At 40.9% G+C, this 16,209-nt stretch overlaps 1 protein-coding gene across 3 annotated transcripts in view; it reads right to left on the bottom strand.

Annotated features, from left to right (window-relative positions):
• RORA (RAR related orphan receptor A) overlaps positions 1 to 16,209 on the bottom strand; it is a 357,627-nt gene that overhangs the window by 72,306 nt on the left and 269,112 nt on the right. The window lies entirely within an intron of this gene.

The following is a 16,209-nucleotide window of genomic DNA, read 5'->3' on the forward strand; positions in this document are numbered from 1 at the left end:
GCCAGCCCCGGCCCCCCGCCTTGTTTACACCGCTCGCCCCGTCCCCTCCCCTGCCGGCGCCGAGGGGCGGTCACGGGGTGCGCCCGGCCCGCAGCGCCGCCCCCGCCGCCCCGGGGCTGCTCCGCCCGGGCCCGCTGCGGGCCGGCCCGGCAGGTGCTGCGCGGCCCGGGGCTCTGCGGGGCGGCCCCGCTGCCGGGGCGGCGAGAGCGGGGCTGGGCCGGGTGCCGGACCGGAGGCAGAACGGGGCGGTGGCAGCGGGAGCGCTCCCGCGGTGCCCCAGAGCAGCTCCCGTCCCGCGGGCCCCGGCCCGCTGCTCGAGTGCGCGTTTGTTCCCACACAAGCCCCCCCGAAGTGTTGTTTTAAGTAAAAAATAACCGTATTGCCGCTACATATTGGCACAACGCTCTGCACTTAATAGTCGTTGACTTGATCAAGCAGAGCAGCATTTACATTTTAAATCTGTCTGGAGATGGGTTCATGCTTTCTTAGGATTTACTTGGAACGTCTGAAACATGACACCACTGCTGGAGATATTTTCATCTATTCTATGGCATCGGATGTCACTGGACTGTCAGTCTGTGAGATGAAGTTTTGCATTCATGGATATACACACATCCACACTACAAGAGGGATAGCGCATGACTGAACGCACACAGAGAGACAAAAATAATCCAACCTATTAAAAAACCCCATACTTCGCTGAAAATTGCATTAACAAACCCAGTATTTTTTCCAATTCCTGTCTTAGCCACTGGTATAGACTGTCACAAAATATAAAAACACACATGCACAAAAATTGATGCACTACAAGCTGTTTAAGAGGGGACAGAATATACAATTTAATTTAATCAGAAGTATAAGCATTTAAAGAAAATAAGATAAGGGAAAATACATACAAACAGAAGCCAGAGGAACCATCTTAATATTTGAAACAAAGCCCTATATTTAGAAAGCCTTTATGAGATGAGGACACTGGAACAATCTACTATTAAATGGCCCTTAATGGCTAATTCTTACCTATTTCTTTAATGAGTTCTTAATACAGTATGATATTATTTAAATGTGATTTGATCCAGGTGTACTTACCATTTATCAGTCTAGTCATTCAAGCCCCATTAATGCAAAATACTGTTTTAAATTCTTATTTTAAAAAAATTTAAAAATTAAAAATTCCAAGAGCTAATCTGCTGCAATAGTGTAAACGTAGGAGATATCTTTGTCATAAAATTTTTCATCTCTATTTGCTATCCTTACATTAGGCCATGCCTACCAATAGCCCATGTCTAGTGAGATATGGCTCAGAAAATTTACAGTGGTAGTGACCTGGTCCCAGATGGGTTTGTGCTTATGGAGTTTTATCTGCAGCACAAGCTGTAAAGTTGCCATGTACTGAACAGAAACCTTACAGGACATTCTGGACTGAATCAAATCCCACTAACAGTGGTGCTCAGAGCTCTTCAGAGCCTGGAAGATGCTGCTTTTACACATGGGCCAACCGTGGAATTTAGATGCAGCCAGAAAGCTTGGAGCATGCACAAGAGAAAAGAATGATGTCTTAATGTATTGTAATGTGGAGTTAGATCTTTGTAAACATTTTACTCTGACACAGCAAGTAATGTCAGACCCATGGCCTGAAAAATGTCACAGTCCATTAGCACTAGTTGTCTTGTCAGATGTTTAACCTTAAGGTACACAGCATTACATTATTACTGATCTGGATTTGTTTCCAGTCCAGCTGAAATGCAACTGGTAATCTGGAATGACATCTGATGTGCTAAACGGCTTCAATAATAAGCAGATGACACAGATTTTGCATTCTTACAAATGCCTTACAATGGCTGCTTCAAAAAATTATAGAAGATTTGTCATCAGACAATTATAAGTGAGAAAAGCATACCTAAAATAGCTTATTATTTGTTATCAATTACCCATCTAAAGCCATCTGCTGACTTTTGGATATGTAAGCACATCCATTTGCACTTGGGTTTTCTGTCTCAGATTGACCTCATCATGAAAACTCCATCCAAAATCCATTTCCTTCCCCATTTACCAAACTACTGCAAGTCTCACTGGAGTTCAGACACTGTGTCAGTGACAACACAATGTGCCAGTCAAGTAATACTGAGCTCACTATTACAGTACACTTGACAGGCAATTGCTCTCACTGTTTGTGCAGCAGGGTTTCATTTGACTGATAGGAATGCTTCCCAGTTTCCAGAAGCTTGTCGTCTATCCTGCTTGTTCCTTAAGCTTTTGATAGATACCCATGAAACACTGCAAGACTGCAAACTCTTCACAGGAGTGAGAAACTACACCTCAGGTTACACTCAATTCTTGCCTTGATTTCTGCATCCAAAGACCTCCTGAACATGTCAAATGTATTTATTAATGGTTCAGACTGAGCAGTGGCCTGCAAATAGACCCTGATCACAGCATGTGCTCATCCTTTGAGCCGCTGTGGCACAGCCTAAGCACACCCAAACAGCCAGGAACTGCAAACGTTAGATTGCTGCTTTAGAGATGGGAACAGATCGGGGAACCTTGTCAAGTATTGTTCTGTGTTGTACTGGTATAAAAGGTGTTCAGCTTGTCAGCCTAACCACAAGCCTCCACAACAATTTGAGGGAAACAACTGCCTCTAGAAACCTTTTCAACCCTGCTAGGCAAAACAGAGAAGTGTTAAATTGCTAACAGAGAAAGGGGAAACACCTATGATAGCTATTAGCACTGGTAATGCAAGAGACAGTATTAATTGAGTATTCTAAGCACAGGACAGAAAACATTGAGAAGCTTGCCTCCTTCTCCTCTTTTTAAACCTACTGAGCAAAGTAATGAATTCAGCTTCCAAGATGAACCAACAACTACTCCTAACTACTTGTTCAAGGACAGCCCCAAAGAGAAATAGTTTAAATGCAACTAATTAAACAAAGACGTTTATGTTGTTCTGACTTGGAACATGAGTGGGGAGCATTTCTGCAGACTGTTGGATTATGTTTTGCATTCTTGTCTAAGTGAAGCTGCATGGTTAGGCTTAATTCCAGAAGAATTTTGAGACCTACTTATCACTAAAATTTAAGATTTGAACAGTAAATACAGGACACAACCACCACCCTTCTTCCCTACCTAGCATAGAGGAAAAAAGCATTCTTAAAAGAAGAAAATGTGTCATGTAATCCACCCCCTGTCTGAAGGAGGTTTAGCCACACCGAGTTGTTATGAAGCTGAAGCTGTCAAACCACTCTGAGGTACAGCATTTACCCACTGCTCTATCACTGCTACAAACACAACTGCATGCAAACCTCTTGCAGGGCAAGGGCTGCATGCTGCATTCTCCCATGGAGATGAAAACCTACTTACTGGGAAGGAAATGCGATAGAAAAACACTACAATAAATCATCCAGGGCCTCCACATTTTCAGCTTTAGCAGAGACAGCTCCTTCACTTTTTAAAAATTATCTAGAGCTAGTTTTACACATAGGCTTTCACTTAAAAAAGGGCCTAGACTGGCAGTATAAATTCACATAATCATGCATATTTTTAATTGTTTTTCTGAAGTCTTCATAGGCTTGCAATGAAATCAGTTCTTTAAAATGTTTAGGAAATCTTGTATTGATTCAAATCAGTAGCAGTAATGCTTAGAAATGCTCAAGTACTTTTCAGCACTTCAAACACCTATAGAAAATGTTGAAAATTTCTTTTCAGCACTTAAAGAGCTCCTCTGAGGAGTTAAACTCTGCCCAGAGGTTGTGATAACAGCTGCTGGTAAATGGGGAAAAAGCAGGTGATACTGAAAGCAAAGCCTTTCTCCATTTGCAACGCAATCACATGTCCTACTATCAGGTGGAGCATTCAGCTCCCAGCTCACATTAGGGTTGCAGGTCTAGATATGACTAGAGTTTAAAACATAAAAACAAGTTCCAAGCATCAGAACACTGTGCTTTTGCCTTTTTGGCTTCTTACTCAACAACAGCCATATGTGAAACCACACAGGTGCAGCGATCACAACAGCCTTGTTTACCAAAGACACCCAAAACCAAGTGTAGGAAAACTGCAGCTCTAGATAATCTTTAAAAACACAATTCACAATTCTGTTCACCCTGTTGACAATCAATTTTTAAGTGGCTTCCAACTGATATATGCAACACCCCAAAAAGAAAATGATTGCTCCTTAACACATTTCACCCTCTAGATTTAGTGGTATTTTAGTCTTCATTTATTTCTAGACCTCCAAGTAGCACACTGTCGAAGATGAATCTAACTGAGGTTGTCCTCATTAAGTTGCCTCTTTTTCATCTATTTAAAAATGCTACTATGCTGACCCTGCAATCATTCCATTTTGCTTCAAAGTCCCTTCCTCAGTTCCTGCTGAGGAGGTGTGCTTTTGTGCTGCGTGGGCCTACAGCTATATGTCTTAATCAAGTCATTTTAGAGACTACTCCACAACTCCCAATTAAGTACATTGCTATCCCCAACTGTTGAACTGCTTGATGTGCTTTGCCAAACAGCTGCTGCAGTTCTGCACCTGGTGAAATGAACTATGAGCTGGCAAAATATTTTGGGGTTCATCTGGATGAAAGGTAAATCCAAAGTCATTATTATCAGCTAGGCATGCTGTTGGTAGCAAAAGATTTTAAACATCTAGTCAACTGAATTTTCACCCGGCTGTCTCTCACTTAAAAGGATATAATATTTTCTGCTTTTCAGAATCTAAGGTAACAGCAGTACACTTTGGAAATAAAGTGATTAGAAAGATGAGATTATCACCAATTAATCATCTGCCACCTGCAGTGGGGCCACGGAAAGATTACAACGTTATGAAGAAATAGATCAAACTGGACTTGGTAGCATCCCCCTTTTGTCTACACCTAAAAGGGGGTATGAAGTGATGGGTATTGGATTACTGACCATGCTGCCACTGCCGAGTCTCTGTTTGACAGAGATTCTCATTTATACAGTTTTGAAGGATCAATCTTCCTACAACATCCTGACAAACAGCAGGAATTGTTTGAAAGCTGTTAGAGCTCTCTTTTTCATGCATAATCTTGCCAGGGTATTTTGGCCTGTGTTGCTTGCCAAAAACTGCAGCTATGTATTGTTCTGTATATCCCTTTTGGTGGGGAAAAGTCAATGGACGGTGCATAAAGCAACTGCTGATTGTCAGCAGCACAAAGACCAAGCAAGATCCTAATTATCCTCAAAGAAGTAATTATTAGACCCTTCTTTAAGGATCATTGCCGTATAATAATTTTTCGGAATAAACAGGCTCTCCAAAGAACCACCTTTTCCTGTAAATCAACCAAAAAAGAATCATGCTGGTTGTAGTGAAGCATCTTCAGTGTATTTTAGAGTCTTCAAAAGTCCTTTTGCTCCTTATCAGCTTGGTGTAGACTGCTGTAGCACAGAGACAGAGTGGGCGAAGCTGCTCAGTTACCAACTGAGCATCCTGCTGGTGACAGGTGACAGCAGATGCCTGGATGCAGAGGTCCTGTCACCTGGACAGGTGCTGGGGCCTTCTGTAGGCCTGCTGACACTTGACAGAATGTTCTATGTGCTTTGGTCTCTTTCTGAAAAATACCTTATTAGAAAAGTTCTTACTTCCCTGAAAAGCCTTTGGCCTATAGCATTTTTATTGAATTTTATGGGCAACAACTGGGTTTCACAACAGAAGAATTGCAATGCTCACAGGGATGCCCAAGACCAGCCTGGAGCATTTGCTTCCCCCAGCAAATGTATGACTGAGCTGACTACTTGCTTTAGATCATTAGCCAGTTATATACCAGGGATAAGTAACAAGTTTTTTCCATTTTTTTAATCCCCGGACTTCCCTTTCTGCCCTCTTTTGCATCATCAGAGATAGCCAAGGCAGGAGAAATGGTGGTAGTGAACAGAGCATGAGATGAAGCAAGACAGGTTTCCTGCTCAGAATCTTCCTCACAAATGTGTCTGGCCAGATGCAGCACCAGGAAGCAACCCTGGAGTTTTCTGGCCTTTTTCTAATGAATAGTTCAACAATCAAGATGATATGGGCATATCCCAGTGGGTCCTCTGCCAGTCCATGTGCCTAGGGCATTAACAGCGCTTCAGTCTCTTTGTTTCCTCGCTTCTTATGGCAATGTTCTCATCTGTTGAACAAACTGAATGCTTCAACTATGCTTAAGGAAAACCAGAGAAATCTAAGTCTAAAGCCAGCCAAAGTTGTGCCTTCTGCCTATGAACTCTGGAAATTATGTCTAAGTCGAGTTGCCAGAGAACAATTGAAGCAGTCTCACATATGGGATGAGGATGCTCAACACAAGGAATTTGCGTTGCACCCACTTTCAGATTGAGCAAAAATAACCCGAGAGCAGCTGTAAATATGCCAACTTTTAAATTGCTTCAAGTCATGCCCAGCAACAGTCAAACCTCCCTCTTATGCTATATGAGACCAGCAAGCAAATTTTCCCCACTTTTAACAATGTGATTAAGAATGTGAGCATTAGTGGGACAGATAAGCTACGCTGGGCACTCAGAGAACTAATATGGAAAATATTTTTCTTTCATGGAAAGTAGAAGCATCTGTCCAATCAAGCAAACCAAGCAATGATTCTGTGTTATGAAATACTCTTTTTATAACTATTGACATTTCAGTTGGTAGTGCCACATGTCAATAGTGGTTTTATTGCTCACATTTAAAGACCAGCTTTCAGGACAGGATTCATCTAAGTTGACATTGTCTGATCAGCAGCATATTTACTGCTCCTGTGAGCATATACATTATTTATACAGCTTTGCACTAGAGCGTATTTGTGCTATTGTTAGAAAAAAAAAATAAGATCTGGTATGTTTTCTGTGTCTCAATGCAAAATACAAGCTTAGAATCGCACACGCTTTTCAGGGCAGTTAAAACTCTGTGTTAGGACTCTCTCCAGAATTAAGTCTTCAAGCCACAGTTATATGGGCTTCTAAGCCTATCTGACCCCCTCTTTTCCAGCACAGTGCTTAACAGAGGAAGGGGGGAAAATACTGTGCTATAGCATTTTCTCCAGTTCCTCCTCAGATTAATACTGAGCCCCAGAACAGAAACATTGGCTAGCCCAACATATTCTCTGATCATGTACTAGCAGATCACTGCTAATTTCTCCCATTTCTCACTTCTTCAAACTTTAGAGCCCCTTCAGCAGCCTTCACTCCTGATGTCTTCCTCCACAGCACCATTACATTCTTGAAATTATCAAAGAAAATTCATTACTTCTTATGCCATTAGTAAAAAATAAATGGCAGCTGATTATGGCTTTCAAGGCTTCAACTTTAAAGAAAACATAAACTTTAATGATCTATTTTCAAAAGTCAATACAACCTCAGCTACTGTACATCAAACAAACAAAACACTGCATACCTACTTAGAGTGATAAATAAACGATGATACAGTTCCTGGGCATGAAATCCATACAGATAATTCCTTTGCATAATTCTGATTATTAGACATGATAACATGACACTGTTGAAGGATACTAGACTTTAATAGAAGCAAAATAATAAGATGATTCACTTACAAAGGAAGATAATTATTTGAGAGCACTGTTTTGCTAATAATCACCAAGTTCAGAGAACACCTGCAAAGAACCATCTTCACTTTGAAAAGGGGAGTGCAGTATTCTAAGCTGATGAATTTGATTACAAAGCAGAGCATATAGAGCAGAACACCTATAGAGGATCATCTATTGCTTCATCTATATTGTAATCCGCATTTGTTTTAATTTAACTCATGACAGTATTTTTTAAACCTATTTAGAAAACAAAATGGGAAGGATTTAGAAACCTTCTCATTTTCTGTTTTAGTAATTTGATCTGAGCTACTAGCACTTGCTTGATAAGAATAATTTTTAACTCATAATATAAACCTTACTAGCATACACCCATTTTACAGAAAAGAAAGTGCCAAGCATTTTTCACAAAGGCACATCATTCCTGATTATTTCAATCCCATTTAAAAGATTTTTGACAGGGCTACTGAAAGGCTTGTCAAAGAAGAGGGAAACATTATGACATTCTTTCCCCATATCCCTTTCCAGAGCGTGAAATATGAGGGCCATTTCTAATAGAATCAAGGCTAATTTAAGAGCTGTTAATCTTTACTTTAAGGTTGCTGGAGCTGGTGGGGGGTTACCTCTAGCACAGGGCAGCTGTTCATCAGCACACTTCTCTAGTCAGGTCCTAACACATACCCCTGTTCTTAAAACACAGACTTCCTCACTCCAAAGCCCATGTATTGCAAGCATGTACTCTACAAGCTACAGTTAGCAGATACTTGAATTTCAGTACTGGGTTGTTCGGGTTTTTAAGTGTCCAATAATTCAAAATGCTTTTAATGATTCTATTCCTTTTTAGCTAAAGGACAAAACATTTGGTGTTTTTTAAACTGACTTCTGAAGGTGATTAAAAAAGTCTTTACTGACTTTTTTGGGGTCTGTTTCTACTAAGCAGTACTTTTCTTATTTAAAAGAGTCACTTATCTGGTCTCCAGCAAGAACTACTGAAATTGATCTGCCTTTTTAGTTAAAGTCCAGAGCTTTTACACTTCACATTTGTTCAACAAACTATTACAAGTACACAATCCACAAGAAGTTGCATGATAACTGCAGGTAAGGTACAGCCTGCTGCACCCATCTGAGCCGTCCTGCTGAAACCCATGGGGCCACTCCCACACTTTTGGGATGAACAGCCTAGATCCAGTATGTTGGGGCACTGCTCCCCTAGAGACTCCGTACGAAAGAACCAGGTGTTCTGCAGTATCTGCAACAGGTCAGGAGTTGTCAAGAGAAAATGAGAAGTGTATGAGCTGGGGTATGAAACAGTGAAAAATGAAATACCTGCCGAAGAATAAACAACTCAAGAAAATAATTACTCTAAGAAGGAAGTATATCAATAAAACGTGAAAGTTAAAAAAAGGTGTACAAGATCAAGATATGTTCAGTTTCTTTTATTCACCATAATTACAGCAGCCAGAAGCACCTCTCCAGTTCACTGATCAAAGTGCCAGCCTGCCCACTGCTGAGGAACAGCCAGACGAGGTGTGGAAAGGAGCCCCTGTGCATGTGACTAAATGAATGGATGGCACCGTTTTTTAACAAATTAGAGATGAATGGAAGCTGGATTGCTTCTAACAGAAGAACACTTCAAAAGGAGGTGAAGAAGAACCGAAGTTCAGAGATATTGATGAGATCTGCATCAAAATGCAGAGAGAGGAAGCTTCTGAAGCACTGATGAAGATAGTTAATATGATAGAAAATAAAGAGAAATGGATATCTGATAGGAGGAGAACTACCAATGTGGAATAGATAAGGTATGGCAAAATTGAGAGGACTTACGCTATCGTTACCCAGAAATCATCTTCAGTTTTCTTCACAACCCGCTCCTTAATAATTTTGAAAAATCATAGAGAAGAGGCATATTGTAAAAATCAAAGGATATTCTGATAGAAGGAATTACTTAGGGATTACATTTTCCTGTAGCATGTTTCTGAACAACATGAAACACTAGACAACTCTTTCTGAGCCTCAGTTTTGAGGGAATGAGAAAATACAGTATTCCCTGTGACAGCTTCTTGACTCTCCTCAGTATCTGTGATACATCTGCTGCATTTCCATTCAGTACTGAAGGGAAATAGGGAAAAGTAGCAAATGGGAGCTGGTGCTAACAGAACCTGAAAGCTCTGACTCCAAGTCAAGTGCACTACAGGAGTGATCAGGAATGCTCAGCAATGCCCAGGACAGAAGAGACACAAGCAACAAGTGCAGGCAGCTGCCTTCACAGCTGGGAACATATCGGCGCCTGTGGTGGGTCTGCCGACATCCCACAATATGCTGTAGATCCAATAGCAAGGGTCACCAAACCTTGCTGGCAGGGCCACTCCATTCAGTGAAAGTATTTGATTCCCAAATTTGATTTGGGAATTTTTCTGCAGTACAAGGAGGGAAAAACTGAGGTAATTCCGGATCCTCAATATCTTTGCTCACTTACACAGTCAAGGTCTTGGAGCCCCCTCTGAAATGGAGAGAAATTACACAATGAACTAACCCCTAGAAACTCCTAAAGATCTCTGAGGAGAATGTTAAGAGAAGGGAGGAGTAACCACTCCTGAGGACTCCGTGCCTCATTTTCCTCAGGGGTCCTAGCCACTTTGTTCAGGAGGCAGGATCAGCTGGCACCAGCCTCTGAAGTTTGGGGGCCCATGGACCCTCCCAACCCACAGGAAGCTTTCAGATGTGCATTGACCCCTGACAGGGCAAACACACTATTCAAAAGCCCTGGACATTTTAATTCTTTCTCCCCAGTCTTGTCTTCTTTGCTTCATCTGTATAACTGTTGGTCTTGCCATACATTCAAAGCTACACAGAAGCATTTGTTCCATGTTAGACTTTTCCATGCAGGGCTGGTATGCTGCGAAGAGCAATATGTGCAGTTTCATAAGGGGAAATAAGTGCATTATTTTCGCCTTCACAGACTTTAGCCCTTCCTCTTTAGCTGTCTAGTGATCCCAAACTGAAAACCTGCCAAGGCATTGCACTACAAATGCTTCATTGGTTTTGTCAACCAAATAAGAAAACAAATGTATTCAGGCAATCATTATGTTTAAATTAAGCCTGCAAAACATTTAACAGTATTAGGAAGGAAAAAATACATTGAATTTTTGTATGATGAAATTGAAAGGAAAAAATATATAAAGCCTATTAAAGAAAAAAACAAACAAACAAACAAACCAAAAAACCCCATCAGTTTCCCTGACATGAGAACTAGCTCTCATATCTGCCCCCCAAAATCCATGCAGGACCAGAGGTCTGTACAAAAGAGGAGGCAGTTGAGGTTCACATGGGAATTGCAGCCAGCATGGTAACCACAGGCAAGCCTGCCCTTTTGCTAAGTGAAAACGGTGCTATCTTTGTCAGGAGAAAATCAGAATATGTTTCATACTGCTATACCAAAACCTCAGACCTGATATAACTTTAGAGGTGCATCACCAATACTTTGGGAGCACTGACAATCACACAACCGTATCATTACATATGCTCACAGATATTTCTCCTTCTTCAAAGGCTCAAATACTTGTTTTCAGTACTTGCAGTGCTGATTCAAGTTATTTCCCACCCAGCCACTCAGGAGCTTTGCATTTTTATTTTCTCATTAAAATAAAAGGACAACTTAAGGAAGCACCAGCTTGGCATTAGTTGGTCCTACCAATACTATGGTAGTTTCTTAGTTAGTAATTATTTCATGTGCCGTGATACTGAGTAGGACACAATCATCCAAAATTGTGAAATAATGTTCTGCCACATTTCGTATGCTTGTTGCTGGAGATTGACAGATTACTGATGTAATCCAAAATCCAGCAAAGACATAAGAACAAACTTAAAAGACACTGGTAGCATGAGTAGCAGAATGCCTGTATGGTTCTTGCTCTGCTAAGTGAGGTGAAAAATCTCACTAGAAATAGGCCTAATTGTACTCCCTACTGATGAAGATGAAGTAATCAATAGGCAAGGACTGGCAAAGGCAGCACAAGAACGGCTGGTGTACAGAGGGTTTACAAGAGCGAGGATTAGGATATGGAACACTGCAGTATCTTGGTGCTCACAGTGCTCTTACAAAAACCCAAGCCAAACACAACTAGGTCACATTTGAAAGCAGTATCTTGCTTTTTTAAAGGATATTAGTTTACTTCCAGGTTATTATTTTTTTCCCTTATCACTAGGACCATTCAATATTAGCACGAATATTGTTATTCCTTTTTAGCGATCCTGAGTTTTGCCAAAGGGGATTAGTGGGAGTGCTGTGCTGTGGTTTCCCCACTGGCATTAGGCAGTGCTGCACGTGTGTGCCGCAGGATATGATTCCATACTGTGTGCACAGCATTCCTACATGTGCAGGTCAGCTGCATCCCTCTGAGAGCTGCATTTGCAGCTGGGGTTTCCAGGGAAGTGATGTTTAAGATCACTGCCTGCAAGGCACGGGCAGAAAGGAGGGGCAGGACTGTCACCAACTGCCGGATTTCTTCAGGTCTCTCTCTGAGTTACTGTTTCCAAACTAGAATTGCTGGGTTAGGGGAGTCTTCCTCCATATCTGTGAAACCAATCCTGTGCTGTCAGTGTAATGCTTTGTGCTCAGGTTTGACAGACAGGAATGAAGGGCTCCCTGAATAACTGTGGAGCACCATCTCCCCCTCTCTAATTCTCATAACAAACATGGTGGTGTCTTGACAACACAAAATTAAAAGAGACAACACAGAGAATACAAAAGCTTCCCATCACATCACTCTAGGAAGTTTGGAAAGCACTAATTTTTTGAACAGTAAATACTAACCAATCCTTTCTCCTGGTTTCTGCATGGCTAAATATGGATCCTCATTTGCTGTCTCAGCATATTTTGGTCAAATGTAAGTATGATAAAATAGTTTGAGGATTAAGACTCGAGATCAGAAACTTAGCAGTGGAGCTTATAATGTGTTTCATGAGGTGTCAGATGGCCTGTAATGGAACATTTGGAGTAGAATTCAAACAGATCTGAGGTTGTAAGAGTTATTCAACAGTGAGTTAATGAGAGCACTCCTTTATAAAATGAAGAACTACAGAGTACTTTTATTGAACCATACATTTTTTGAAAAGCGTTTACTATGGAAACCAAGTTCTATGAAAAGATCCAGAATATGAGGGAAACCACAGGTATGGCATCTGAACCAGCTTTCTGACCAGAGAAAAAAGTATTTTAAAGCCTGGTGGTAGGGGGTGATTGGATAGGAAGATAAAAAATCCCTGTTCAACAAAAGCAATGTTGAAGCTTGCAGTTTTTAGTGATAAAGAGCAAGCTGTTGCACTCCTCCTTTATATGCATTTCCCTTGCTTGAGAATATTTCATTATAGAGGGTTTTTAAAAAGACTGAGCCGTTTAGAGTGGTTTTTTCACTCATCATAGGCAATTGTAAGCCCTCCTGGTCATTTGCCTAGCTGACCTCCCTATAGAGAAGCGCTGGAAACAACGTTACAGAGACTAAAAGAAATCAGCTCCACCAGGAATAGCTGGATGAGCCAGTGGAGGCACAAAGTAGAAACTGCTGTGAAGTGGTACAGACCTGGTGCAGGCTCAGGAAATGGTCACAAAGCAAGAGCCTTTCACCTCTGGGAACCCAAAACTTACAGATTAAACTTAATAATTAATAAAACCCATCAGAACATGGATAAATGGGCTCTCACTGAGTAAGCACTCTACTTCTCAGCTAACAACACTGTTTATACACCTGAAACATGGTTTCATGTGCACACCTGGAAGGTGATCATTTCCTTTATTCCCTGCAAAAACAGCTTCACGCAAAAGGCTTAGTAGTTACAAGGTCACCAAGGTGCACTACCCATAAATACAGTGTCAAAATATGCATTTTATGAAGAAGGAGGAGGGGAAACAAAGTCCACTTAAGAAAAACAATCTACTGGGTTTGTACATCAGATCTAGATGGAAAGCAAAAGAAAATCTATGCTGCTTTGCAGCTTCTTTTAAACCAGGTGAACTGAAAATGTGCGGAGCTACACATTTCAATATAATATGCCCACACCCAAAGGGTGCACAAGGAGTGGAGAGGAACAGGACTACATGTTCCTTTTTCAAATTGCACCTATTATCTAATATACCAGTAGAAACATTTCCCACAACAATGATATGCATACGCCTCAAATCCTGTTTATTTGGCAACCTTGATGTATACTTCATTAAAGCATTGCCTGGCATATCACCCTGCTAGCTTATTGCAATGATTTAGGCAAAAAACCCAGACCTCATTGTAAGCATAGCAAAAACCAAGCGTGGACTGTCATTTTCCAGATGAATTTACATAGCTTTAGAACCACAGACTGTTTACATGGATGACACAGACTAAAAGTGTTTGTCCTGCATCACAATACTCTTAAGTGAAGACAGCTGGATTCTATTCTATCAAGCACATCACTCAATGGAGCTGCCAACTAAATTCAAATGAAGAAAGCAGTTATCATTGAAAAAAGTCAAAGAAAAGGCAGAACTGGATGAAACTAGATCACAGACTGTGTTTAAAAAGTTTAAAAAAAATATCCAGAACTGCTTGCAAATTGAGTGAATTAGATGTGAAAGAAAAACAAAACTGTTGCGCTTGGAGTTGGCAAAGAGAATAATGGCTCCATCAGTAACATCAGTAATTCTTTTCTACCTTCTCTAGGCTGGGAGGAAGCAAACGGTACCTTCTGGGTGCTGTGTTGTTCCTGGTGTTTCTGCAGACCAGGCCTGCAAGCCTTCCATGGAATTCAGAAAACACTTCCTCTTGCAAATGATTTGCAGAAGACTTCATTGTGCACTCGGAAACATTTATTTCAGATTACATCCAAAACGAGCTGCAGCACAGCCCTACAACTTTGGGTGTTCTGTTCTTCACCTCAATATCCTGCACAAGGGCTCTCAAACACCTTTGGCAAGTGGCACTGACAATGATGTGCTGGTTTCACTCCTCTAACAGAGAACTGTCCCAAACACCTAAGACAAACTATTTTGAGAAGAGCCATGCTGTGGGAGCAGTTAAAGAATTATGTAAAAAAATCACTCCATTCAGCTTGCAGCTTAAGCAGGGAGTGAAACAGAAAATATATTTCAACACACAAAAAAAGCTGGTAGGGACCTTCATATATTTATCTCCTGTGGCTTCTCTTTGGGTCAGAAATGACCACAGTGCCAAATGCATAGCACATCAGTGATTACCCAGTCCTATTTATAATTCCCATATGCCAAACAACTATGACAGAAGGCTCACCATAAACTCCCTCATTTTCCATTTATAAATAATACACAGTTTGCTGAAAGGATTCCACAAATAGTAGCACTGCACATCTGCAGTAACATAGGAAACTTAGCAAATGTGCATTATTGGCAAGTTTTTAAAATACTTATAGGCAAGTTTGTGGTTTGTCTATGGCTGCATTTAGTGCAGCTCACATGATCCAATCTGTGCATATTTACTGGTTGTAATGTTACTATATTTACATTACTAGTGTATCCAAATATATTTTTGGGAGGGTAAAAAACGGAGGGAGTGGTGACTGAGTCAGGATCCCACATATTAGATTTCCATTTGGAATAGGTTTCCCAAGGCATCTAATTTCATTTGCAGCATTGTATGTCTGGGACTTCTCAACATCTAATTGATGGAAAATATTATGTCTCTGTTTTTATCCAATTCCTAAAAGGCATTCCCTTTATATGGTTATAAGTACTTTAGTTGGGTATGCCAGCAGACTTTTGGTGTTGCCATACCAAAGCAAGCATGCTGGATTTTCCATAATGGGCATAAATTCCTGCAGCTGCTGGGTCTTGGCTTTTTTAACTATCGACAGCATATCCAGCAATATACCCTTAAGAGTCAAAAAGTATTTGGGACATCAAGTATTTGAAATTGATTTCCTAAAGATCTGTATGGATCAAAAGAAATTCTTGAGTTAAGATTGAGTCCTGCAGGAATGAGGGAGAAAAAAACCAAAATATAAGGAAATCTCTTATTGTGTCAAAGTTGGCAATAAGGAACGAGAAATATCTACAGAGAAGCCTCATTTGGTAACACCGAGTCCCTGTGTTGGAGAGGTATGTCAGAAAGAAGCATTTTGCTAGGGGAAGTAGAGGTATTTTTAATTGAAATTTACAAGGATCACATTCGCTCCTGATTTATCTCCTTCCAAATCAGAGTTTAGAGTAGGAATTACTTTGTCTCTGAACCATCAGACTGGAATCTGATTCTGCAGGAATACGATCAGAAGCCCAGGGATGGACAACTGCTTCATTATCATCTTCTTTCCAACTTAGACCAGCAGATAGGACCTAAGGGGGATAAATTACTGTGCAGAACTAGACTACAGCTGACATTACTCTGCTTTACGAAATGAAACACTTTGTTTGGACCTGGACCACAAAAAGGATCACTGAGAAAAACTGTTAATGAATTTAAAGGAAGTAGAAAACCAATGTCAATAGAAGATGTGACCGGAAAAAGAAATTAACAGGTCCACAGCAGCAGTTTCAATTGCAATTACCAAACCATCTCTTTGGGGTTTACTTTGCTCCAGCCCACTGGCAGGGCCAGCACAGGGCTCAGAAGGAGCTGTGACTTTTAGCTCCTCAGCAGGCTATTCAGCAGCTCAGTGATCCATCCAGACCTGCTGCTCTGATCAA

This window comes from Corvus cornix, chromosome 10 (genome assembly GCF_000738735.6).
Source record: "Corvus cornix cornix isolate S_Up_H32 chromosome 10, ASM73873v5, whole genome shotgun sequence".
In the NCBI taxonomy this organism is placed as follows: domain Eukaryota; kingdom Metazoa; phylum Chordata; class Aves; order Passeriformes; family Corvidae; genus Corvus; species Corvus cornix.